This window comes from Staurois parvus, unplaced genomic scaffold (assembly GCF_062004578.1).
Source record: "Staurois parvus isolate SC_StPar_1 unplaced genomic scaffold, SC_StPar_1.0 ptg000392l, whole genome shotgun sequence".
NCBI lineage: Eukaryota > Metazoa > Chordata > Amphibia > Anura > Ranidae > Staurois > Staurois parvus.
In genome coordinates, this window is record NW_028318188.1 from 1,147,877 (window position 1) to 1,173,379 (window position 25,503).

Below are 25,503 nucleotides of genomic sequence, written 5' to 3' on the forward strand. Positions count from 1 at the left end.
TTTTTAATGCAATTTTTTTATTTTGGTATGCCAGAAGCAAACTCTGACAAAACTCTTAACCCTATCAGCTGGTATAGGAATGAGAAAGAAGTACATTTCAGTGACCTATAAAAAGCTAAAATGACACAGCATCCTTGTTCTGCCTAGACCTATGGTTCACTCGAGGAGTGTAATTAAATAAGCGTGCTTAATCTGATTGCTTTTTTTTTTTTGCGTGGGTAACATCTGTCTTTTACTATAGAACAGCTCAGTCATTGAAAGTGACAGATTGATCAATAGCCAGCAAGAGATCCCATTTATTTGAGAATTAGTGTTTCCCTTTTCAAACAGACATGTTGCCAATACTCCCCTTCACTGTGCACTGTGATGGACTTGAGGAAAGAAGACCTCTTTATAATTTACTTCATGGCTTAATCCATCAGTTCTGTGGACTGAAAATCAAATGTTACGCTTTCCTTATTCCTTTTCTTTTGTGAGCCAGCAAAACCTTTACATTAGAAGGAAACCTTTAGTCCCCGGTCATACTGGTGCAATTTTAGGTGCGATTTCGGAATTGAAATCATACCTGAATTGGCATCTAATAAATGTGAATGTCAGTGTCTGAACATTTTCGATTTGCTGCAGCGCGATTTCTAAAGTAGTTCATGTATTCCATTTTCTGCAGTTTTGTTGAAATTGCACATACATAGAATATTATGGAAATCACACTGCAAATTGCAAGAAATCATTGAAAATCTTCATTAGTAGCAATAAAGTCTTCGGAAATTGCACACAAATCGTGTGATTTTAAATCGCAGCGGTGTGACCGGTGACTTACTCAATTCTATACAGCAAGCATGTAACAGTTTGTTAAGGCGACAGAAAGTGCTGATGATTTGATCTGCAATCATCATTCTGACAGCCAGATCTGATCAATTTGTATGTTTAAACCTGCACCTAACATCTGATTTTTTTGCAATGATAGTTACATAGCATCAGCTAGCTGTGAGGCACACATAGCACACTGAGGTGGCCCTCATGCAGTATAGCCATAGTTTACATGAATTATATCTAAGACTATATCAAGGGTTGTTGGTGCCACATACATCAGCCAGTTACCAGTGGGAAACATCTAAAACAACCTTTTTACTGGATTATTATTATCCCATATTTGGACACCTTCAAAAAGCCAGTGTTGCTCAAAAAAGCATGTACTTGTGAGCAAAATATATTGTTAATGCTTTAAAATAAAAAGAAATGCAATAAAACACAGGCATTTAAATAACTGTACAGCAGCACTCACCTATTACCTGAATACAATATAACTAAATAAATATAGACACTCAAAAGTATTGTGCTGTACTTTTAAATGTTCCAATCCATGCAAATTATTGTATGTAAATGTGAATAATGATAATAATGATAATATCATGTGACCATCAAAATATATGGAAAATTCCATCAATCAGCCCAAACGCGTCCATAGAAGTGCACGTTGTCCTGTCACTTCTGTGCTAGTCCACCACAAATAACATAAAAACTACTTATCAGATGGATAAACCCCAAAATAGAAAAGGTCTAATTGCACTTTGAAGGTAACAATAAAATCTCTAGGATGGTCCACAGAGGTTACTCCTGCATAATAGTTTCACTCAAGGCATTCCCAAAATACAAGGCATAAAAGACAAGCACAGGGACTCCATAGTGTAAACCTATAAAAATGTAGTTTATTATAAATAAGAAAGGTACTCCAATGAGCAGCATGATGACATCTGCACTAGGCTGATGCTGACGCGTTTCATTATAGAAGACATCATCAAGTGGCTCGTAGATCATCTAAAATATATTGTGAGATATATACACTGCTCTAAAAAATGAAAGGAACACTTTGAAAACACATCAGCTCTCAATAGGGAAAAGTATCATGCTGGATATCTATACTAATATGGACTGGGTAATGTATTAGGAACGTAAGGATGCCCCATTGTTTGATGTAAATGAAAATTATCAACTTACAGAGGACTGAATTCAAAGACACCCTAAAAATCAAAGTGAAAAAATGATGCAGCAGGCTAGTCCATTTTGCTGAAATTTTATTGCGGCAACTCAAAATGATACTCAGTAGTTTGTATGGCCCCCACATGCTTGTATGCATGCCTGACAATGTCGGGGCATGCTTCTAATGTGAAGACAGATGGTGTCCTGGGGTGTTTCCTCCCAGATCTGGACCAGGGCATCACTGAGCTCCTGGACAGTCTGAAGTGCAACCTGGCGGCATCAGATGGACTGAAACATAATATACTAAAGGTGTTCTATTGGATTTAGGTCAGGCAAGCATGGGGGCCATTCAATGGTATCAATTCCTTCATCCTCCAGGAACTGCCTGCATACTCTCGCCACATGAGGCTTGGCATTGTCCTGCACAAGGAGGAACCCAGGACGCACTGCACCAGTGTCTGTCACATGTGCTCAAGGCGGAACTGCTCTCATCTGTGAAAAGAACAGGGTGCTAGTGGCAGACCTGCCAATTCTGATGTTCAATGGCAAATGGCAATCAAGCTAAATAGTGCTGGGTAGTGAACTCAGGGCCCATTAGAGAATGTTGGGTCCTCCGACCACCCTCATGAAGTCTGTTTCTGATTGTTTGGTCAGAGACATTCACACAAGTGGCCTACAGGAGGTCATTTTGTAGTGCTCTGGCAGTGCTCATCCTGTTCCTCCTTGCACAAAGGAGCAGATACCGGTCCTGCTGATGGGTTAAGGACCTTCTACGGCTCTGTCCAGCTCTCCTAGAGTAACTGCCTGTCTCCTGGAATCTCCTCCATTCTCTTGAGACTGTGCTGGGACACACAACAAACCTTCTGGCAATGGCACATATTGATGTGCCATCCTGGAGTAGTTGGACTGCCTGTGCAACCTCTGCAGGGTCCGAGTATCGCCTCATGCTACCAGTAATGACACCGACTCTAGCCAAATGCAAAACTGGTGAAAAACAGTCAGAAAAGATGAGTAGGGAAAAAAATATCAGTGGCCTCCACCTGTGAAACCATTCCTGTTTTGGGGATCGTCTCATTGTTGCCCATCTAGTGCACCTGTTGCTAATTTCATTAACACCAAAGCAGCTGAAACTGATTAACAACCCCCTCTGCTACTGAACTGACCAGATCAATATCCCGGGAGTTTAATTGATCCGATGCTATACTCTGATTAAAAGGCGTTCCTCTAATTTTTTTGAGCAGTGTGTATATATATATATATATCTTATAAAAGGCAAACACACCACTGACTCCACTACATATCATTCCAGTGTAACCATTTGGGCAAGGAAGGACATTTATGCCTAACAATAAGTTTTTTTGCCATTGGTAATGAAGCAAGAAATGCCACTTGCACAGGTTGTGGAAAAATTAGGTTCTTAAAATAGGAACATGCATTCCTTTTATCAAGCTATTCCTAAACCAAGAAAAAAGATTTTATAGATTTAAGATTTATTTTCATATTCAGCTTGGTAATTATTCTTGCAGATCTATTCACCTATAACTACTTATATTTTTATTATTTGTCTTAACGGTCTTAAAAACATTTTGGAGTCCCACTTGCTTATAGAATACATTTTCTACATAATACAGTATGGTATGTATAGAACAGTACAGACACAGAACTCTGTGGTAATAGGTTTTACCATAATTAATAGTCTTGGGGTAAATGAAAGAAACCAAGCCTTGTTTATAATCAAGCATGAGTTATTAGCCCTGAACAAAATTATGAATGAAGCCCAGAGGGGTTTAGCAAGGCATGGGCCCTCCTTAACTTAAAGTTGTAAGCCAGTCCAAGAACCAAGAACCTGATGTTCTATTGTTAATGCACTTTGCCACCAACGTCTGTCTCTAAGGTCATAGCTGCTACATAAAGTTTTCTCAGTCCCTTTTAGCAAAAAGAAGACAATTCACTGGCAGAGGTTGAAAACAGGAACCAGCACAACTACAACTGAAAATAAAATGTATAACATCTCCAGTAACTCACTTATAAGGTTGTAAGAAAAGTCGACTTGGAATACTCAGACCGGGATAATAACACTTGACATGCATCTGGTCTTGAGCTTTTATACGGTTTCAGAACTCACTGCTGACCTTTAATGCATTTAGCTACATAGTTACATGGGTTTATGCTTTGTGCCAATTTCAAACCTGTTTATGACCAGTGTCACTTTCACATAAAAATATATGTTTTAATCCACAGAAAATAAACCTTTGTCAAACATCTCACAGTAGGAAAAAATTATTTCTGACCTCATAAATGTCTAGTAGATGTAAACTCTAACTGGATGACATTTAGTTAGCTATAGCACCGTATCATAAAAATTGCCCCTTTCCCATACACTTCTGCTTTCACCTTTTTTTCATCTTTTTTTGCATCTCATATTTCTGAACCCTTTCAGCATCTTTCAGACACTTTATAATGTCTACATATACTTGCTCCAGTTTCAGCTGCATATCATTGCTCTAGACCAATTTCTTGATAGGCAGGTTCCGTCTGGCTCCAGGCATTGATAAGTGTGCCTCTGGGCAAGGTACCTCTAGTGTAGCTCAGTGGCTAAATGGTTAGCACTTCCACTTATCAGTACTAGGGTCATTGGTTCGCATCCCAGCCATGGCACCACCTGTCTGGAGATTGCATGTTTTCCCTGTGTCTGTGTGGGTTTCCTCCCACACTCCAAAGACATGCTGGTAGGTTAATTGGATCTTGTCTAAAATTGGCTCTAGTATGTGTATGTATGAATGTAAGTTAGGGACCTTAGATATATGACCCTTGAGGGTTAGGCACTGATATGAATGTGCAATATATATATATATATATATATATATATATATATATATATATGTAAAGCACTGTGTAAATTGACAGTGCTATATAAGTACCTGAAATATATATAATGGTGGACTATTCCTGTTGGCGCAGTCACTTAGAGTCTCCATTAGGAGAGCATGTGAGGCAATGACAACAGATTAGCCAAAAATCAGATGCAGTTGTTAACCTATAACAGTACATACCCAATCAAGGTATTGTTTTAGTAAAACCTGCAGATTTATAAAGATTGTAATAAACTTTTTAACATATTAAATATTATATACAGTATGTTTTGTGGGGGTTTCGATCTACTTTAAAGTGTATCTATAGGTAAAATAAAAAATGACTCACAGTATATGATGCCTTCTGTCACTAGTAATAATACAGCGCTGTAACATTGTTTTATTACCTGTTGATTCTGACAGCAGAACTGCTAAGATTTCACTGTCTGTAATAGAATAATAATGCTGTTTATTCTAAAGGTGAAACTGGTCACCAGCATGTTCACCCTGTGGAAAAAGGTATTCTTAGATGGACGTGTAGTTTTAAATAGACTTTAAAGCTGAAGGAGGATATAAAAGACACAAATTAATGCAGATTTGTAATCATTATTACATTATTAAATGTATTATTTTACATGCAAGCAGTGTAAGTGCCTTGTAAAGTGCCAGGTGTAATTTGACCTGTTACCAGCCTTTTGTAGTCCTTGTACAGCAGAGCTGGAGTGTTGATGAAGTAGCAGTACAAGGAGCAAATCAGTTCAAGAAGCATGGTGACACAAAAAAGCAGGGTGGTACAGGGACGAGCTCATCACTGTGCTTCTTCTTTTTTCACTGCCCATTAACAAGCTGGGGCAGGTCCAAGATGATTTGGGATCAAAGTAATTGGACTGTATTTTGCTGGCCATAAGATTGAGGACATCTAGAGGAAGAAAAACGTATTGCAGGAGAAATCTCTTTATTGCAGAAAAGACATGCAATTCATGTTCTGCAATAAAATGCACTTGCCTCCCAGTGAGCAGTCCTCAGCAAAATGTAAACTGAGCTGCACTTGCGCAGCTCTTTTTCCATTTCCAGCACACTGCCAATGTGTTGAGAGGACTGCACTCACATGCAAGATTTCACAGGCATCAGACCACTAAAGAATAGGTGAGTATCCTTGACTTTATTTCCATAAAAGACAAACAAATTAAAGCTTACTTCTGACTAAAACCTTTTAGGCATTTGCATTAACAGTTTTAGAAAAAATCTTTAAACCATAATGAACATATGATTTGTCCCAACTGTCATACAGGGGGACTTAGAAAAACAAAAACGCTGTGTTAATGCTTTTGACAGCCTGCATCATTTATGTGTTTTTTTAAGTGTTCTTGCATAGCGAGACCACTTACTGTTATCTCACATATATTCTTATTATTATAGCCAAATTTACCACCCTAACGCCTCCCACAGTTTTTTCACTACATAGACAGTAATATACCGAAACGTGCGGATTGTTCCCGATTGGTGTGCTATTACTTTGTGGAACATTTCGCTGAATGGTTCATGAAATATCAGCGTTTTTGTGGTGAAATTGGTCCCATAGGAATGAATGGCGGAATGTTCAAAACTAGAGTGGGAGCTGACAAAAGCTAGAGTGTGAGCTGAAAAATCAGGACATGATTTCTAAACTGCCATCACTCCCTCATTTGCAAGCCCAACCAACACAAATCTTATATCAAAACGTTCAGCTATCCCTGCTGCCACTAAAAATGTCCACAGCTAAGCCATAGTCCTGATAGTTTTCATGCTCCGCGTGCGTTCCACTCACCGGAAATTACGTCAGGCGCATAGAGTGTGGACCGGAAATGCGTTGCGTTCCAGCGGCCATCTTGGTTCATTGTTTGGTCTAAGAGGAGTTTTGTCCTTGTTCCATTGTGGATGTGAGAGTCCTGGAAGGAAAAGGTTGTATATCTGCTGGAACTGAAGCCTGTTTTACATAATAAACATGCCTTTAGCAAGTGATTAACATGTGAGTGGCCTTAATCTCTATTTGGAATAAGTTACTATGGTGTGACAATATTATGCTATGTGAGTTTTTTTCTTTTGGTTGGATGGTGGAGTCTATTCGGAGGGTGAAGATTTTCCCTAGCGTGGCACCAAAGAGGGTTTAGGATCCCTAAAATTCCTTAAAAGGTCTTTTACTCACCAAGTTCTGGTGAGTGTATTCAATGTTGGTGTGTGCACTGGTGGAAGGTGAAAATATTTTTTGAAGAAAAGAAGTTGGCACTTTCATTTTTTTATTTTTTTACTTCTACAATTTAATTATGTCTTCAGCACATGGACTTTTGGGTGTTTTTGTTTATTATTAAGGGGAAACACGAATAATTTATGCACTTATTTTAATGATTTATTATATTGATTAATTATCTAAATTTGCGCTGTTTATTTATATTTATATTGTTTGTGTTTTCACGATTGGCACAGCAGCATTTTTAGAGTGTTATTTGGAAAGTTTTGGCGCAGGAATAAGTTTTTTTGTTTAAAGAATTCTTATATATAACTACATCTATACATGTAGTCTATCCTGTATCCTGCCTTGAATCTGATAAGATTTAAAATGTCCAGACAATATTAAATGCCGGGAGCCCGTGGCTACTGTGACACTTATATATTTACATCTATACATATGCATATACCTTCACCATTTAAAGTCTATATGCCTAGAATTATATTATACATATCGTCTATTTAATATTTTGTTCAGTTTTTTTTATAAGAGTTAAACTGTCCAGATAATATTAAGTGCAGGGAGCCTGTGGCTACTGTGACGCATATATATTTATATCTATACTTATGTATATGCCTTCACCTTTAAAAGTCTTCTATGCTGTTATGCTTTTTCATCATAATAAATCCACCCTATATATAACAAACTTTGCTATTTTGTAACTTTTCTGTTTTATCATATGACATTGGTTTATCTGATAAATTGTTCTTTAAGTCATGAGGGCATACAGTGTAGTAAATGCTTATATTGTGTTTCTATGGATCTATTTTTGGCTTTTTTAGCTACTTAAGTGGCTCTGCTGTCCTATTACGTCGATCCCAGCGTGAAAAATTCACTTTGGGGGCTGATTTCCATCCCTCTCTCTTGAGCCCTCTTTCCATCTAGCCCTGGTGCATTGAGGTGTTGCTGGTGAGCACATCAAGAGAAGATAATTTTATGTTCTTTTTGTTCAATTATGGCGAGTTGCATCACAAAAGAAAACTGGATGGTATGTAAAACGTATACTTATGTATTTTTGACTGTATATTACCAGTGATGTTGTAGCTGATTCTTATTCATGTGCACTATATTCTGTAGAATCTTTTTTGGCCATTCTTCCCCTTCAGGCATACTCCTGAAGAAAGACTTTTGCTCTGAAATGCGTTGGATCTTTTCAGCTGAAGTTTACTCACCCTTCGCTTTCTTCTGGTTCACAGGAGAGGGAGAATACCAATTCTCAGCCCACAGCAAGTTTACAGGTATTTTTTGCCATTTTCTTCCATATATGATTTTAATACTTGTGTTGTATGTCACATTATGATGTTTCACCACAATTTTGTAATAAAATTATACACATATTTATATCATTCATTTTGAGCTGCCTTAAAAGTCCCAGTACAAACTGTTGGGGAACATATCTTTAGGTATATAGCCTTTTGGATGTTGACAACTAGAGAATGAACCTGGTGCTGGATCCACACACTGCTCATCTTAAGGAACGACAGTGCTCCTGAGGTGACCCAAAGTGTTCTCAGGGTATACACTGGACTCCCTCACCCTGAAAATGTACAATAAGGATGACACAGTGGCCACCAAGCTCTCAGTCCAAGATGGTGCTAGACTTGCCTCATAGAGGAGGCAAGGAGAAGCTCTGGGACACAGCAACACAGGTGGAAAGATCTGCGTATGCACCAGCCAAAGAAACAGTGGATAAATCCTCCCTACCAGCTTAACAGTCCTCACCTGTAGAGGACTCTCCTACAGATCCCTGCTGCAAAGGCGACCTTACAAGAACCACAAGCCGACACAGTGAGCACTGACAGTCACTCTGATCTTGATGCTGAACATATCCCTGAACCCACTCTGGCAGACATTTTGGCTACAGTGACTACATGTAATATGTAGCTTATCCCTCTCATTCATGGCCCCAATGGCATTAAGGAAGATGCACTTCTCATTAGACAAGACAAGAAAACTTTAGGGAAAGAGTTACTGAGGTTGAAAACAGGATCAGTACTGTGGAGAATGCTTTCATCCCCGTGCAGCAATCCACCAAAGCTCTGACACAGAAAATCGTTCAGCATTATTTCATCCTGGTAGATCTGTAAATCATAAAATAATGTGCACATTGTGGGTCTGCTAGAGCATACAGAAGGGAAATTCCCAGTGAATTTTATTGAGGGCTGTTTGAAAGACACATTTTAGGCTATCAGTTTTACCCAACTTTTTTCAGTGAAAAGGGAGCATAAGGTCCCCTCTGGACCAAAACCTCCAGGAGCTCCCCCCGGGCCTTTTCTTTCTGAAGCTGATACATTATAAAGACTGTGACATTATATTGCAGAAAGCAAGTGTACAATCCAAACACACACGTTCCTACATTAAAAATGGTTGTGTGTATAAGTGGGTGCTGCAGCGACCATCGGCTGGAACCGAACAGAATTAGCAAGGGAGAATGTCACCAGCACACCGAGGATCACCAATATGGGTCCAAAAGTTTTAATGAACGATCACATAGTTACAGCAAGGCAACGTTTCAGAGTCTCGCAGGACCCCTTCATCAGGCATGTGACATCACAACACCCAAACCAGGAGTCAGGCTCTACATACACCATCAAGCAGCCCGCAGCCTATCTCGGATCCCACCCGGTTCCTTTGGCAAGCATGCCCCTTCTTTCATCCCTTCTTCTGGGGGGAGATGCTGCCCTCCCTGAAAAATGCCACCCTAGGCAAATGCCTTGTTTGCCTTGTGGTAAATACACCCTTGCATGTGAAGTCCACCACCAAAATTAAATATATGCTGTTTACCATACCCTAAGACCCCATATTACAAGAGGTCCACCATGCTTAACCAAAGGGTTAATTTTAGATGCTGCACGTAGTGACCAGGGACCATTAAAACCTGCCACAGGATCCAAAAGCAGCTTTCAATCCTGCTCAGCCTGTGTCCCAGATGTAAAACAAAAACAAGGCTCCACAGCGTAAACTTTTATTCAGTCATTACCAGACAGACAGGTACGTACAATGTACCCAAACATAAAGCACATCAAAGAATCTCACACACCGCCGCACTCTGGTGCATTTCATCGTAGGAGACGTTCTCAAGTGGCCAGTCACTCGTGCTGATGATTTCAAGTCCATTTATGCAGCCTGTAAATGCCATTCTGGGATCATGCATAAAAAAATCATCCAAACTATTATTGTATCCGATTCTTATCCATAATCAATAAACAATTACTAATAAAAATTTTATTATTCCTAATACACATTTAATATTTAAAATCAATTTCATTACCATTGAAAGCCCCTTCTAGCGGATAAAAATGTGTAAGTCTCAGCCTACATTACTGTAAAACTCCTAGTGGGATAATTTGTGTAAACTTCACTTCATTCTTTTCATGATCCCAGAATGACAATTACCACAGAAAGCTAAATTATGTACAGGTGAAACTCGAAAAATTAGAATATCGTGCAAAAGTTAATTTATTTCAGTAATGCAACTTAAAAGGTGAAACTAATATATGAGATAGACTCATTACATGCAAAGCAAGATAGTTCAAGCCATGATTTGTCATAATTGTGATGATTATGGCTTACAGCTCATGAAAACCCCAAATCCACAATCTCAGAAAATTAGAATATTACATGCAATCAATAAAACAAGGATTGTACATAGAACAATATCGAACCTCTGAAAAGCATAAGCATGCATATGTACTCAGTACTTGGTTTGGGCCCCTTTTGCAGCAATTACTGCCTCAATGCAGTGTGGCATGGAAGCTATCAGCCTGTGGCACTGTTGAGGTGTTATGGAAGACCAGGATGCTTCAATAGCGGCCTTCAGCTCTTATGCATTGTTCAGTCTCATGTCTCATCTTTCTCTTCGCAATGCCCCATAGATTCTCTATGGGGTTCAGGTCAGACGAGTTTTCTGGCCAATCAAGCACAGTAATCTCACGGTCATTGAACCAGGTTTTGGTGCTTTTGGCAGTGTGGGCATGTGCCAAGTCCTGCTGCAAAATGAAGTCAGCATCCCGATAAAGCTAGTCTGCGGAAGGAAGCATGAAGTGCCCCAAAATCTCCTGGTAGACCCTGGACTTAATGATGCACAGTGGACCAACACCAGCAGATGACATGGCTCCCCAAATCAACACAGACTGTGTAAACTTCACACTGGACTTCAAGCATCTTGCAGTGTGTGCCTCTCCATTCTTCCTCCATACTCTGGGTCCTTGGTTTCCAAATGAGATGCAAAAGTTGCTCTCATCAGAAAAGAGGACTTTGGAACACTGAGCAACAGACCAGGTCTGTTTTTCTTTAGCCCAGGTAAGACGCTTCTGATGTTGTTTGTTGTTCAGGAGCGGCTTGAAAAGAGGAATACGCCATTTGAAGCCCATGTCTGTGTGTGGTGGCTCTTGCTGCACTGACTCCAGCCTCAGTCCACTCCTTGTGAAACACTTTTGAATGGTCTTTTCCTGACAATCCTCTCCAGGCTGCGGTCATCCCTGCTGCTTGTGCACCTTTTTCTTCCACACTTTTCCCTTCCACATAACTTTCTATTAATGTGCTTTGATACAGCACTTTGGGAACATCCAACTTCTTTTGCAATTACCTTTTGAGGCTTTCCTTCCTTATGGAGGGTGTCAATGATTTTTTCTGCACAACTGTCGGGTCAGCAGTCTTTCCCATGATTGTGATTCCTACTGAACCAGACTGAGAGACCATTTAAAGGCTCAGGAACCCTTTGCAGGTGTTATGGCTTAATTAGCTGATTAGAGTGAAATACTTTGAGCCGAGAATATTGCACCTTTTCACAATATTCTAATTTTCTGAGATTGTGGATATGGGGTTTTCATGACCTGTAATCCATAATCATCACAATTATGACAAATCACGTCTTGAACTATCTTGCTTTGCATGTAATGAGTCTATCTCATATATTAGTTTCACCTTTCAAGTTGCATTACTGAAATAAATGAACTTTTGCATGATATTCTAATTTTTCGCGTTTCACCTGTACATAGAAAATTCATGTTATAAAACCAGAGTAAAACAATTACAATAAAATAAAAAAACTTAAACTGTCTATCTTTATAAACTTTTACAAAAGAAAGAGTTCAGGTCCCATTCAATGTTTAATCCATACATAAAATTTAGGCATAAATATCCATCGAGTTTCTAGGCATGAGATCCCCCATGTCATATGGATATACTCGCCAATGCGGCACAAACCTATCTATGGCTATCACTTTCAGACCAGATGAATTCTTGGCATGATGGATACTATACTTTCACATTAATTTAGGTTTGTTATAAATATGATTCATACTTATCCATATGACTCATGTCACACTGTACTCAGTATGTAAAAGTGCCAATTATATAAATTCAGTAATTTGTTTACGTGTCCTAGGGACCAAATTAACTAATACTCTAGAGGAATAACATGACATCACTAGAGGCATTCCTGGGCTGCAACAGCAGAGAAAGCATTACACACCCCAAGCTATATTAACAGTAGGTGGCCTCTTGGTTCAGAGAAAGGTTAATGGAACAGCTGCTGATTAGAGAGATGCTTAAAGATGTTTTGCTTCCATAAACATGTATCAAACACTGCTGCAGATATTACCAGTAGCTTGCACTTATTAGCAAGCCTCAGTTCCAGTTACAGCTTATTGTTTGCCAAGGACTGTGTTTCCCAGAGAGGAAGAGTTTTTATTATATTGTCGAAGATATTGGAGTACACTTGAAATTTCGATTTGAAATAATCATGCATTGCAATCTTTTTAGATTATCATTAATGTGTGATTTGTGCAACAAAGGAACAGAATAATTATACTTTCAAAATAATGCTAAGCAAACAAAAAAATATATTTTTAAAGCCCAAATCAAGCCACAATAAATTTTTAGTTTTTGAACAGGGTGGGAAAGAGGTACAACTTCTGGCACTCAAGGGGATTTGAGTTCCTTTCACATTGGCACTGTAACGCAGCAAAAACAGGTGGATGAGGTGTGTTGTTAACTAACCTCAGCTGCCTGTCAAAACCACACAATGACAGCTGGACAGGTCCATACTCATTGCTTTCACATGCCTTTTTTTTTTTGCTGTGCTACAAAGCACAGTTAAACTATCTTCTACTGCGCTCCAAAGGCCACGTTGCAGCTGTGGTGAACCACATTCAATTTTCATGATTGTGGCACAGTGAAGAGGGATTTCATTCAATCCCACTTCAAACAGGCATGCAGGAGGTGGCATATCAGCCCTGATAACCATATGTCAGCCAATGCTGACAACTCAGTTCATTGCAGATTGTGAGTCAGCAGCTACACCCATGAGACAATGTGTGCTCCATTAGCCTCAGTGGAGGGCAGGTGCAAACACAGGTGCCTAAAAGAGAACCTATCATTACAGTATGTTAGGCTATTGACCTCCTAGGTGTTAGCAACACAGGTAAATATTTTAAAAAAGTAAAAAAAAAAAAGCAACATATAATAAATAAATAAATAAATACAAAATTTAGGTCCTCCACCCCCATATACACACACGTAAGAACATAAATGTATGTGACGTGTGCACCTACATTTGAAAATGACAATTTTGCTACTCATGTTACACATTACCACGAACGTCAGATTGAGAGCAAGAATTCTAGGGACACTATTCATGAATAACTATAACTCTTTTTTTTAATTCTTTATTTGTATTTTTACTGCAAAGAGCAAGCTGGGAGAAAATAGAAAAGGCACACTGGACAATTACGATACTGAAGTTTGACAGGTTAGCGTATAACAAAGAAGTACATAGATATGTATTCATATGGATGGTGTATATAAAAGAGAGTGCGGGCACATCCAAAGTCTAGTGGGCCTTATGTAATACAGCAAAGCTTCCTGTGTAATAGCCAGGACAGGCTATACCAAAGGTATATCACAACCTAATACTTATGGATAATATAGAATGCCTCTCAAGGCAGATAGAAAGGAGTCACAAGGGCAGAAGTGGTTGGGACAAAGGACCTGGATAAATCTCTAATGGGCAATAAAAACTGGGTAAGGTGACAGGAAGGAATAAAGAAATGGAAGATAAGATGCACTAGGTGGAAAAGCACACCCCTATGGTAACTTAAGTAGCCCCCTTTGAGTATCAGCACAATTTGAGGAAAGCAGACAGGCATGGCCATATACCAGTTCAGTTTGTGAACATTTTTTTAAATTTGTCTGTACAAGAATATTTAATAAAATAAAACCATGTGGTTAGAAATTTGGAGTGTGTGTTTTTCAATGAGCTGGTAAGGCTCTCCATGAATCTACCTATTTTAGCCATTGTTAAATTGTTGAAAGGGTTGAAGGTCAGCATTAATCAAATGGCACAATATTGTTCCAGAAAGCGTAAAAAGGCTTTCAAGAATTCCATAAAAAATAATTTATAGGTCATAAAGAGGACATGACGGTTTGGTCCATCTGTTTGCCGATCCTGTTCAAATGTAATCAGCATACGAAAACATTTTTTCTGAAATCAGTAAGGAAATGGGTGAGCTGTGGTATTTGCAGAATTCCTAAAGAGAAATATGATGAATCTGCTTTCAGTTCAATAGGAGATACCCAGTTTAAGTGATGTAGAAAATCGTTCATGCACAGTTTGTTTTCCTGTGTCATATGGAGGAGCTTTTTGTCTTTAAAAATATTGGGATTACCCAAGATAGGAAAAATATGCAAGCAATTTTGAAGTGTGTTTCCACTTTTGCATTCAAATTTAACAAAACCCACTAAATGTGTGTTATGTGTTCTCATTCACACAACATGCCTAACATTTTTTGTGTGTGCAAGGATTTTTGAACAATGGCGTGAGCATGTGCCAGGTCTGGGCTCATTAATATATATTGCAAGAAGTCCAGCATCCACACATTTAACCCTTTGTTAAGACATTATTCAAATCTAGATTTGATTATATCTGCCTGCACAGTACACACAGAGTTAGTTATAACAAACAGAGCTGCCCAGGCCCCTCATAAACAAAAACAACTGCCTAGGAGTTTTTCTTTTTGCTGGAGGCTCTAGAATAGACCATCTAAAAATGTAAGCTGCTATTTTTTTTAAAGGTATGCTATGTGAATAGGGCATGCAAGAAATATAAAGTTTGTTATCCCGATGTGGTTGCAACAGTGGAAATACACTTGAAGGCTTGACATGTTAGGTATCTATTTATTTGTTGTAAACTCATCTTTTGTATTGTAATGAAAAAAAAAAAGTGTAATATATTGTGTTAGTATGCCCTGAAACAAAAGTAGGGGGAGTTCAATAGTGACCCCTACCTATGGGACTGGGGCAAACCCTGAATGTCAGTTTAAAAGTTTTAAAAAATAAATAAATAAATACAGTTTCAAATTGATTGGTTACTCACCTGTCTTGAAACTCAACCATTGGTCAGGAGTCTGGAAGAGAACTTATATAAGGTGAAAAAAAAGACGTTAGACATTAGAAGCGGCAGTGACCGACAAGAAGATCCACCCTGCGCTCCTCACCATGGAATTTCTCCTGCGTCAGCTGATGGAGCTGACCTTGGCTCCGGGTGGAGATGAATGGATGCATCTCTGCCTCTCCCTCTCATCCATGGCATCTACCTTCCAGCCTCTGGAACTTCCTGTACTGCAACCATCTCCAATGTGCTCCCCCCTTTCGGCTTCACCTCTGGTCCAACAATAGGAAGAGTCTGCATCTCTGGTTTCCAGTTCCAAGCATCCGCTCTCGTCTCTGTCAGTGTATTCAGTCCCATCCACTTCAGAAAACACCGTCGGCCCCAAGCTTCCCAGCATGGCCAGTGCATGAGCAGAACGTCCTGGCAGGACTGGAATGGCAAGGCTCCTCGGTGGATGGATAAGAGTAAGGGTCCTAAAAAAGTTCCTTCCCTATGCTTTGAATCTGCACAGATACACATTAACAAGCAGGGGAGACAAAGGATGCTGCCTGCTCCTAATTGTGTTTCTCCCACTTCTGTTCCTGCTGACTACCCTGATATGGAGGCAAGATGTGCCTGTTGCAGCTGTACCTGACACTGCTCCTTTCGTGGATAATAGTGCGTCATTGAATGCTGCAGTGATGGCACCTTCTAATATTGAAGGAGAGACTTTTAATAAGCATTTACTGTTGGATTTGACTATTTCATTGAGTACTTTTGCTGACAATTTTAAGCGTGTTCTTACGTCTACTGCGATTCCTTCAGTTAGTCTTTTGCAGGCTTGATGGTTGAGTCCATCGTTGTTCTGGAATTGTCTCCTTTTGTTGTTTCTGTACCTGAATGCTGTCTTAAAGAGGCCCTGATGAGTGAGATCTCTTTGTTGGGGTTTCACTTGACGGAATTTGTTAAAGAAAAAATTTGGAGAGGGGACTATGTTGATCTGTTGTCCCTGTTGCCTACAGTAACAGATAACAGATTGGATAATAAGGAATTGGATAAGTCTAGTATTGATAAACGTAAATTTGCACCTCAGTGTTTTAATAACTGGTTGCAGTCATTTTGTATCTATACCAGTGTGATGGAATAAAAGCACCCTGGACTGTATTGTGGAATGTTTCAACATGTCAAAATTATTCTTGAAGCTCATAAAAAATTTTCTGGATTGACATGGTTCTCCTATGATGAATCATTCAGGCAGAAATTTGCTGATCATAAAAATCTGAAGTGGGGTTCTATAGATGTCAGCAACAATTTATTGTTGCCACATAAGCAGTTTTTGAAACAAACTTCCTCTCAGCCAGGGCCTTTCCGGAAAGTCATTTGCTTTAGTTTTAATGGAGGTCTCTGAAAATGGCTTAATTCTTGCAAGTACAAACATGAGTGCACTACGTGTGCTGGGTCCCATCCACCCTCTCTTTGCTTTAAAAAGTTGACTATGACTAATACTTCTCAACATAAAGAAATGTTTCTCAAAAGCATTCACGCCGGTGAAGTTAGTTGAAATGTTACCATATCTCCGCATTTGGCCAAATCGTTAGATGGAGTTACTAATTAATAGCTTTGAATGTGTTTTTTTATTACCTACATTCTCAGGTACATATATTCAATATTGATGTAGCGCTGTGATAACTAAATTTCCAATCAATAGCTGTATCACTTAACCATAGAGTGGGTTTCAACCGTGAGAAAACAGTGTATTCTGTGTCAAACAACCCGCACAATCTCGGCACACAGTGATTCCCTCTATAACATATAAATCGCTATTTATAGATGGTAAAGACAAAAAATTGCAGTCCACAGTATCCAGTGTAGATGTATAAACACGCTTTTAGAGGACACACATGCTCCTGTGCTCGTGCAAAGTGGTAGGTGACAATCCTTATATGGCTAGCATGCCCGCTCACCTTCCCCCTGCGACCCACAGGGGCCAAATAGCCTTACGGGTCACACCTTGACCCTATGCGTTTTCTCCAGGTGCAAGATACTCTTCACTCTCCAATGCTCTCTCCTTCACCATCTGCTATTCCCCCTGAATAGGTACCGCTGTGCATGTACTTAAAAACTCATGGGATGGTGGCAGTCATGAAACAAAAACACAAAGATCCTCCATAGTGCAAAACTGTATATAACATTTATTCTGTTTAAAACCGCCAAGTTGCAACTCACATTTCAGCAGACGAAATATCACTTGTAACACCTCTCATGGGTGTACTGAGGCACTCTGGTGTAGCAAAATGGCGCCAACCCGGAAGTGCGTCACCACGTCACTACGTCACATCTACGCGTTACGCCACGCCCCTCGTAGCTTCGTCCTGACGAAGCTACGAGGGGCGTGGCATAACGCGTAGATGTGACGTAGTGACGTGGTGACGCACTTCTGGGTTGGCGCCATTTTGCTACACCAGAGTGCCTCAGTACACCCATGAGAGGTGTTACAAGTGATATTTCGTCTGCTGAAATGTGAGTTGCAACTTGGCGGTTTTAAACAGAATAAATGTTATCTACAGTTTTGCACTATGGAGGATCTTTGTGTTTTTGTTTCATGACTGCCACCATCCCATGAGTTTTTAAGTACATGCACAGCGGTACCTATTCAGGGGGAATAGCAGATGGTGAAGGAGAGAGCATTGGAGAGTGAAGAGTATCTTGCACCTGGAGAAAACGCATAGGGTCAAGGTGTGACCCGTAAGGCTATTTGGCCCCTGTGGGTCGCAGGGGGAAGGTGAGCGGGCATGCTAGCCATATAAGGATTGTCATCTACCACTTTGCACGAGCACAGGAGCATGTGTGTCCTCTAAAAGCGTGTTTATACATCTATACTGGATACTGTGGACTGCAATTTTTTGTCTTTACCATCTATAAATAGCGATTTATATGTTATAGAGGGAATCACTGTGTGCCGAGATTGTGCGGGTTGTTTGACACAGAATACACTGTTTTCTCACGGTTGAAACCCACTCTATTGTTAAGTGATACAGCTATTGATTGGAAATTTAGTTATCACAGCGCTACATCAATATTGAATATTTGTATATATATATGTCCATTTAAAAGGTGAGGATTGGATGTTGGCAGCTGTCTTTATATCATATATTGTAAACGCAGCAGGGCAGGTGGATACATTATTTAATATTCTCAGGTACATGTTGTATGCTGCTTGATAATTTGCTTTCTGTGCGTAGGTTTAGTCATGTGGTGGCCACAAAGATAGCAAAATAAGTTTGTGAGGGAAGGATGTCGGGCCCTTTTCTACTCCCTCATTGGTTGATTTCCAAATTTCCCCCCTAGGTTTAATTCCGAAGAAAGAACCTAATCATTTTCGTCTAATCCATAATTTTTCCTTTCCTGTTGGTTCATTCTTAAATGGTGACATTGATCCAGTTTTCTGCTCTGTCTCCTATGCATCTTTTCATGATGCTCTGGCTAAAATCTGCTTTGTTGGCTAAAGCTGACGTAAAGTCAGCTTTTCAGTTACTACCAATCCATCCTTCTGAGCACAACTCTTTGGGGTTTTATTTCAATGGTGGTTATTACTTTGATCACTGCCTCCCCATGGGTTGTTCAGTGTTTTTTGCTACTTTGAGACTTTCTCTACTTTTTTTTAGAAGGGAATGTGTCTTGTATTACGGGATCTGTTAACTTATTGAACTATTTGGTTGATTTTCTATTCATGGGTTCTGCTACTTCTGTTGATTGCCTTTATTTGTTTACAGAGTTTTGTATTGTCTGTAGATGTTTTGGGATTCCTTTGGTGGAAGAAAAATCTGTTTGGCCGACTACGTGCCTTGAATTCCTGAGTATCACAATTGATACTGTCCTGATGGAATTTCGTTTGCCATCAGCTAAAGCAGATCGCTTATGCTTCTTGGATTCTTTTGTAATATCCAAGCAGAAAATTACTTTGCGCACTCTGCAATCTTTGTTATGCCTTCTTGCCTTTGCAACACGCGTCATCCCAGTTAGTAGGATATTTTCTAAACGTTTATACATAGCAATTAGAGATGAGCGAATCGAACCAGGCGAAGTGGAATTCGTTTCGAATATCGGGAAAAATTCGATTCACATCGAATCCGAATTTTAGCCAACTTCGGGTGCACGAATCAAATTTTTCCCGATCAGCCGGCAAAAGTGTCACTGCAGAGAGCTCCGCTATTTCTGACAGTTCATTTACAGCGGTTGAAACATTGTATCTATTTGTTTCCATTTAGGATACAGATGTTTTTATTCGGAAATAAATAGATACAATGTTTCAACCGCTGTAAATGTGAAGGAACTGTCAGAGAACTGTCAGAAATAGCGGAGCTCTCTGCAGATACACTTTTTGCTGTACTGGAATACTTCTTCTTTTCATTCTTCTTCTTCTTTTCATTCTTCTTCTTCCTCTTCTTTTAATTCTTCTTTTCATTCTTCTTCTTCTTCTTTTCATTCTTCTTCTTCTTTTCATTCTTCTTTTCATTCTTCTACTTCTTCTTCTTTTCATTCTTCCTTTCATTCCTCTTCTTCTTCTTCTTTTCATTCTTCTTCTTCTTCTTTTCATTCTTCTTCTTCTTCTTTTCATTCTTCTTCTTCTTTTCATTCTTCTTCTTCTTCTTTTCATTCTTCTTCTTCTTCTTTTCATTCTTCTTTTCATTCTTTTTCTTCTTCTTTTCATTCTTCTTCTTCTTCTTTTCATTCTTCTTTTCATTCTTCTTCTTCTTCTTCTTTTCATTCTTCTTTTCATTCTTCTTCTTCTTCTCATTCTTCTTTTCATTCTTCTTCTTCTTCTTTTCATTCTTCTTCTTTTCATTCTTCTTCTTCTTTTCATTCTTCTTCTTCTTTTCATTCTTCTTTTCATTCTTCTTTTCATTCTTCTTCTCATTCTTCTTTTCATTCTTCTTCTTCTTTTCATTCTTCTTCTTCTTCTTCTTTTCATTCTTCTTTTCATTCTTCTTCTTCTTCTTCTTTTCATTCTTCTTCTTCTTCTTTTCATTCTTCTTCTTCTTCTTTTCATTCTTCTTCTTTTCATTCTTCTTTTCATTCTTTTTCTTCTTCTTTTCATTCTTCTTCTTCTTCTTTTCATTCTTCTTCTTCTTCTTCTTTTCATTCTTCTTTTCATTCTTCTTCTTCTTCTTTTCATTCTTCTTTTCATTCTTCTTCTTCTTCTTTTCATTCTTCTTCTTTTCATTCTTCTTCTTCTTTTCATTCTTCTTTTCATTCTTCTTCTCATTCTTCTTTTCATTCTTCTTCTTCTTTTCATTCTTCTTCTTCTTCTTTTCATTCTTCTTTTCATTCTTCTTCTTCTTCTTCTTTTCATTCTTCTTTTCATTCTTCTTTTCATTCTTCTTCTCATTCTTCTTTTCATTCTTCTTCTTCTTTTCATTCTTCTTCTTCTTCTTTTCATTCTTCTTTTCATTCTTTTTCTTCTTCTTTTCATTCTTCTTCTTCTTCTTTTCATTCTTCTTTTCATTCTTCTTCTTCTTTTCATTCTTCTTTTCATTCTTCTTCTTCTTCTTTTCATTCTTCTTTTCATTCTTTTTCTTCTTCTTTTCATTCTTCTTCTTCTTCTTTTCATTCTTCTTTTCATTCTTCTTCTTCTTCTTCTTTTCATTCTTCTTTTCATTCTTCTTCTTCTTCTTTTCATTCTTCTTTTCATTCTTCTTCTTCTTCTTTTCATTCTTCTTCTTTTCATTCTTCTTCTTCTTTTCATTCTTCTTTTCATTCTTCTTTTCATTCTTCTTTTCATTCTTCTTCTCATTCTTCTTTTCATTCTTCTTCTTCTTTTCATTCTTCTTCTTCTTCTTTTCATTCTTCTTTTCATTCTTCTTCTTCTTCTTCTTTTCATTCTTCTTCTTCTTCTTTTCATTCTTCTTTTCATTCTTTTTCTTCTTCTTTTCATTCTTCTTCTTCTTCTTTTCATTCTTCTTTTCATTCTTCTTCTTCTTCTTTTCATTCTTCTTTTCATTCTTCTTCTTCTTCTTTTCATTCTTCTTCTTTTCATTCTTCTTCTTCTTCTTCTTTTCATTCTTCTTCTTTTCATTCTTCTTCTTCTTTTCATTCTTCTTCTTCTTCTTTTCATTCTTCTTTTCATTCTTCTTTTCATTCTTCTTCTCATTCTTCTTTTCATTCTTCTTCTCATTCTTCTTTTCATTCTTCTTCTTCTTTTCATTCTTCTTCTTCTTCTTTTCATTCTTCTTTTCATTCTTCTTCTTCTTCTTCTTCTTTTCATTCTTCTTCTTCTTCTTTTCATTCTTCTTTTCATTCTTCTTCTTCTTCTTTTCATTCTTCTTCTTCTTCTTTTCATTCTTCTTTTCATTCTTCTTCTTCTTCTTTTCATTCTTCTTCTCATTCTTCTTTTCATTCTTCTTCTTCTTCTTTTCATTCTTCTTTTCATTCTTCTTCTTCTTTTCATTCTTCTTCTTCTTCTTTTCATTCTTCTTTTCATTCTTCTTCTTCTTCTTCTTCTTCTTCTTCTTCGTCGTGCCCCGTGACTGCCCAAATGAGTGAAGTGTGCGGTGATTCTAAGATCGACGGCACTCATCTGCATGTCATACTGACTGTCAGTATTATTTCTCTTCCCCAGCAGACTCCAAGGGCATTTAAATTAAAGGTACAGTGTTCTGCACTAATATAAAGGCTCTCTGAAGCCTAGAAACCCTTTAAATAAGTTAAATTTGCGGCGAATAAATTCGCATCGAATCGAATTTCTCCCGCAAATTTGGCGAATCAGCCGAATCAAATTTTTGAATAATTCGCTCATCTCTAATAGCAATATCTGGTATTAAATATCCACACCAATTTATTAGGATTCATTCTGCTTTGAGGGGGGATTTAAATGTTTTGGATCAGTTTCTGGCTGATAATAATGATTGTTCTTTCTGGCAGGCCCCGTTTTGTGATGCCTCAGCTATTTTGCCATTCACCAATGCTTCTGGTGCATGCGGCTATGGTGTATATTGGCAAGGCCATTGGTCAGCTGCATCTTGGCCTATTGAGTGGTGCGACCGGGGTTTGACTAAGAACATAGTGTTCTTGAAACTTTTTCCCATTTTAGTGGCTTCAGAAATTTGGGGCGAGCAACTACGTAACTCTCATCTCTTGTTTCATTCTGATAACAAAGGGGTAGTCTATGTTATTAATTGTTTGTCCTTATTATTATACAGGATTTATATAGCGCCAACAGTTTGCACTTTACAAAATGAAGGTAGACATTACATTTACAATACAATTTGGTACAAGAGTAAACAGAGGGCCATGCTCATTAGAGCTTACAATCTAGGAGGAAGGGTTGAGTGATACAAAACATAATAGCTGTGGGGGGGGGGGGGGGGGGTGAGCTGATGGAGGAAAAAAAAGTGGTTTACTAAGTAGAAGCAGGATAGACTTCTTTAAAGAGAAAGGTTTTCAGGGATTGTCTAAAGGTGGATAGATTAGAAGACAGCCAGACAGGTTGGGGTAGAGAGTTCCATAGGATGGGAGAAGCTCGGCAGAATCCTGGAGGCGAGCATGGGAGGAGGTGACACGGGAACAAGAGAGCAGAAGATCTTGGGAGGATCGAAGAGAGCGGTTTGGTTGATATTTTGAGACCAGGTTGGTGATGTAGCTGTGTTGTGGATGGCTTTGTAAGTTGTTGTTAGTATTCTGAATTTTATTCATTGAGCGAGTGGAAGCCAGTGGAGGGATTGGCAGAGAGGAGTAGCAGACACTGAACGGTTGGTAAGGTAGATGAGCCTGGCAGCAGTATTCATGATGAACTGGAGGGGGGATAGCCTATGTAAAGTCCTCTAAATCTTTACCTGTCTTGTCTATTCTCCTTTGTCTAGTTTTTAAGTGTTTTTCTTTGAACATTTGGATAAAGTCTAAATATGTGCCTGGCCATACTAATATTGTAGCTGATGCTTTGTCTCAATTCCAGCTTGATCGTTTTCAGACATTGGTACTCAGCAGATCTTCACGGTTATTCTTGCCTCCGTGGTCTATGGTTCATAATCTGACCAATGTTTATGCAGCACTTATGAATTTCTTGGCTCCTGCCACATGGGTGAATTATAACACTGCGTGGCTTCTGTGGTGCTCGTGTTTAAATTCTGTCAGTCTACCTCCTCTTTCTTTTTCGGAACATTTGATTCTATCTTTTCTTGAATACGTAATGTCTTTATTTATTCTTATTCTCATGTGATCAAAATTTTGGCAGGGGTTTACTTTTTTATGAAATGGCAGTCTCTCCCACCTTGCTCCAGCTTTTTCTCTGTAAAGCAGGTACTTAAAGATTATCGCAAATGTTGTTATCGGATGGATTTGAGAGTTCCTATAACTGCATCTATTTTAAGCTTATTGATTTCTGCTACTGAAAAAGTTTGTTTTTCTGCTTATGAGACTTTATTGTTTCAAGCCTCTTTTAGTCTTTGTTTCTTTGGAGCATTCAGAATTTCGGAATTATTGCCTCGGTCACCTTCTGCTCATGGAAGGCTTCTACACTCTGATCTATTGGTGGAGAATGGTTATCTTAAGATACTGTTAAAGTATGGTAAGACAGATCAGTTGGGCGAGGGCCGTTGGATATTTATTCATAATATACCTGGGTCTTCTATTTGTGCTTTCACTTTGGTATCTAGATATCTACGAGCCCACTCTTTATCTACTTCTCATCGGTTGGTGAATAGTACTGAATCCAAAGAACAGAGGTATTACCACTCAGGCAAAGAATCCGAATCAATCCATGACAGGTGCACCACACGTGATGCAATAGGAAGAAGGGTTAGCTGGACACCGAAGGATTGATGAGTATAGTGAATATTTATTGATCCATAGGACACATAAAACACCAGGACATGTATACAGGACTTGTTAACATGTTTCACACAGTCTCGTGCATAGTACTGGCCAGCCATTTACTGTTTATAATGGTTCTGTGTAAATGTTTCCTTTCTGCAAACATTGGTCACTTGCATATTACTTCTCACTCTTTCCATATTGGTGAGGTGACCGAGGCTTCCAGGCTTGGTTTGTCTTCTGCTATTATTAAAGGTTTGGGTGGTTGGAAATTGGACTGTTTTAAGTCCTACATACTACCTAATTTGTGTTTTTCCAATTTGCAGGTCCCAGGCATGTCATCTGGATAATAGGACATTCATATATTTATTGGGCTAAGTTACGTGCCTCTCATCACACATAAGGACCTAATTTGGGACTAGACTGTACTTAATTTTTTGTTTGCTGGTACGACAGGCATGGAATGTCTTGGGTTGACTTGCGCCCTGCTTTATTTTTTTTTTGCATTCTTCTTGGCCTGCTCCTGATGTTGTTATTGTGCATCTGGGCGGTAATGATATTGGTTCTCACAAGGCGTTATATTTGATTTATCAGATCAAATTTGACCTTTTCAATCTACATTCGGTTCTACCTAATGCAGTGCTTATCTTTTCTGAAATTATTCTGAGGTTGTGCTAGTTTCTGACTGCAGAGCTTTGTTATTTGGAAAACATATGTAAGCGTATTAATAGAGCTGTGGCTAAATTTATGCCCTCAATCAACGGTCTGTCTTTTTGGCATGTTGATTTGGAAGGTGGCCTAGATGGTTTTTATTGTACAGACAATGTTCATCTTTCTGACGTTGCTCTGGATTTATTTAACCTGGATTTGCAATCTTGTGTTGAATTGGCCGTGGCTCGGGTGGGGTGCCAGGCTCATTTAGGTTGAGTCTGGCCTGTGGGGACAGTTTAGGATAATTTATTGTTAGTTTGAGCTGTAATGCCTGAACTAATTTTTTTGGTTAAACTGCTGGTTTTAGTGCATTTATTATTTAATATTATTTGGTACATATAAGCAGTAATTATTATTATATATTGTTAATACCAGCAATAAAGGGGCTGTGGCCAATTCATACCATTTGTAAGGTCTGTTGTCTATTTTTTCATTAATGTTTAATTAATTCAGGTCCTGTCTCCGGTCCCATAAAAGTAGGGGGAGCGCAATAGTGACCCCTACCTTTGGGTCTGGGA

The 25,503-nt window shown here is 38.6% G+C and overlaps 1 pseudogene; it reads left to right on the forward strand.

Annotated features, from left to right (window-relative positions):
• The first annotated feature begins 16,310 nt into the window (after positions 1-16,310).
• Positions 16,311-17,081, forward strand: LOC149455486 (uncharacterized; annotated as a pseudogene).
• Positions 17,082-25,503: the final 8,422 nt, after the last annotated feature.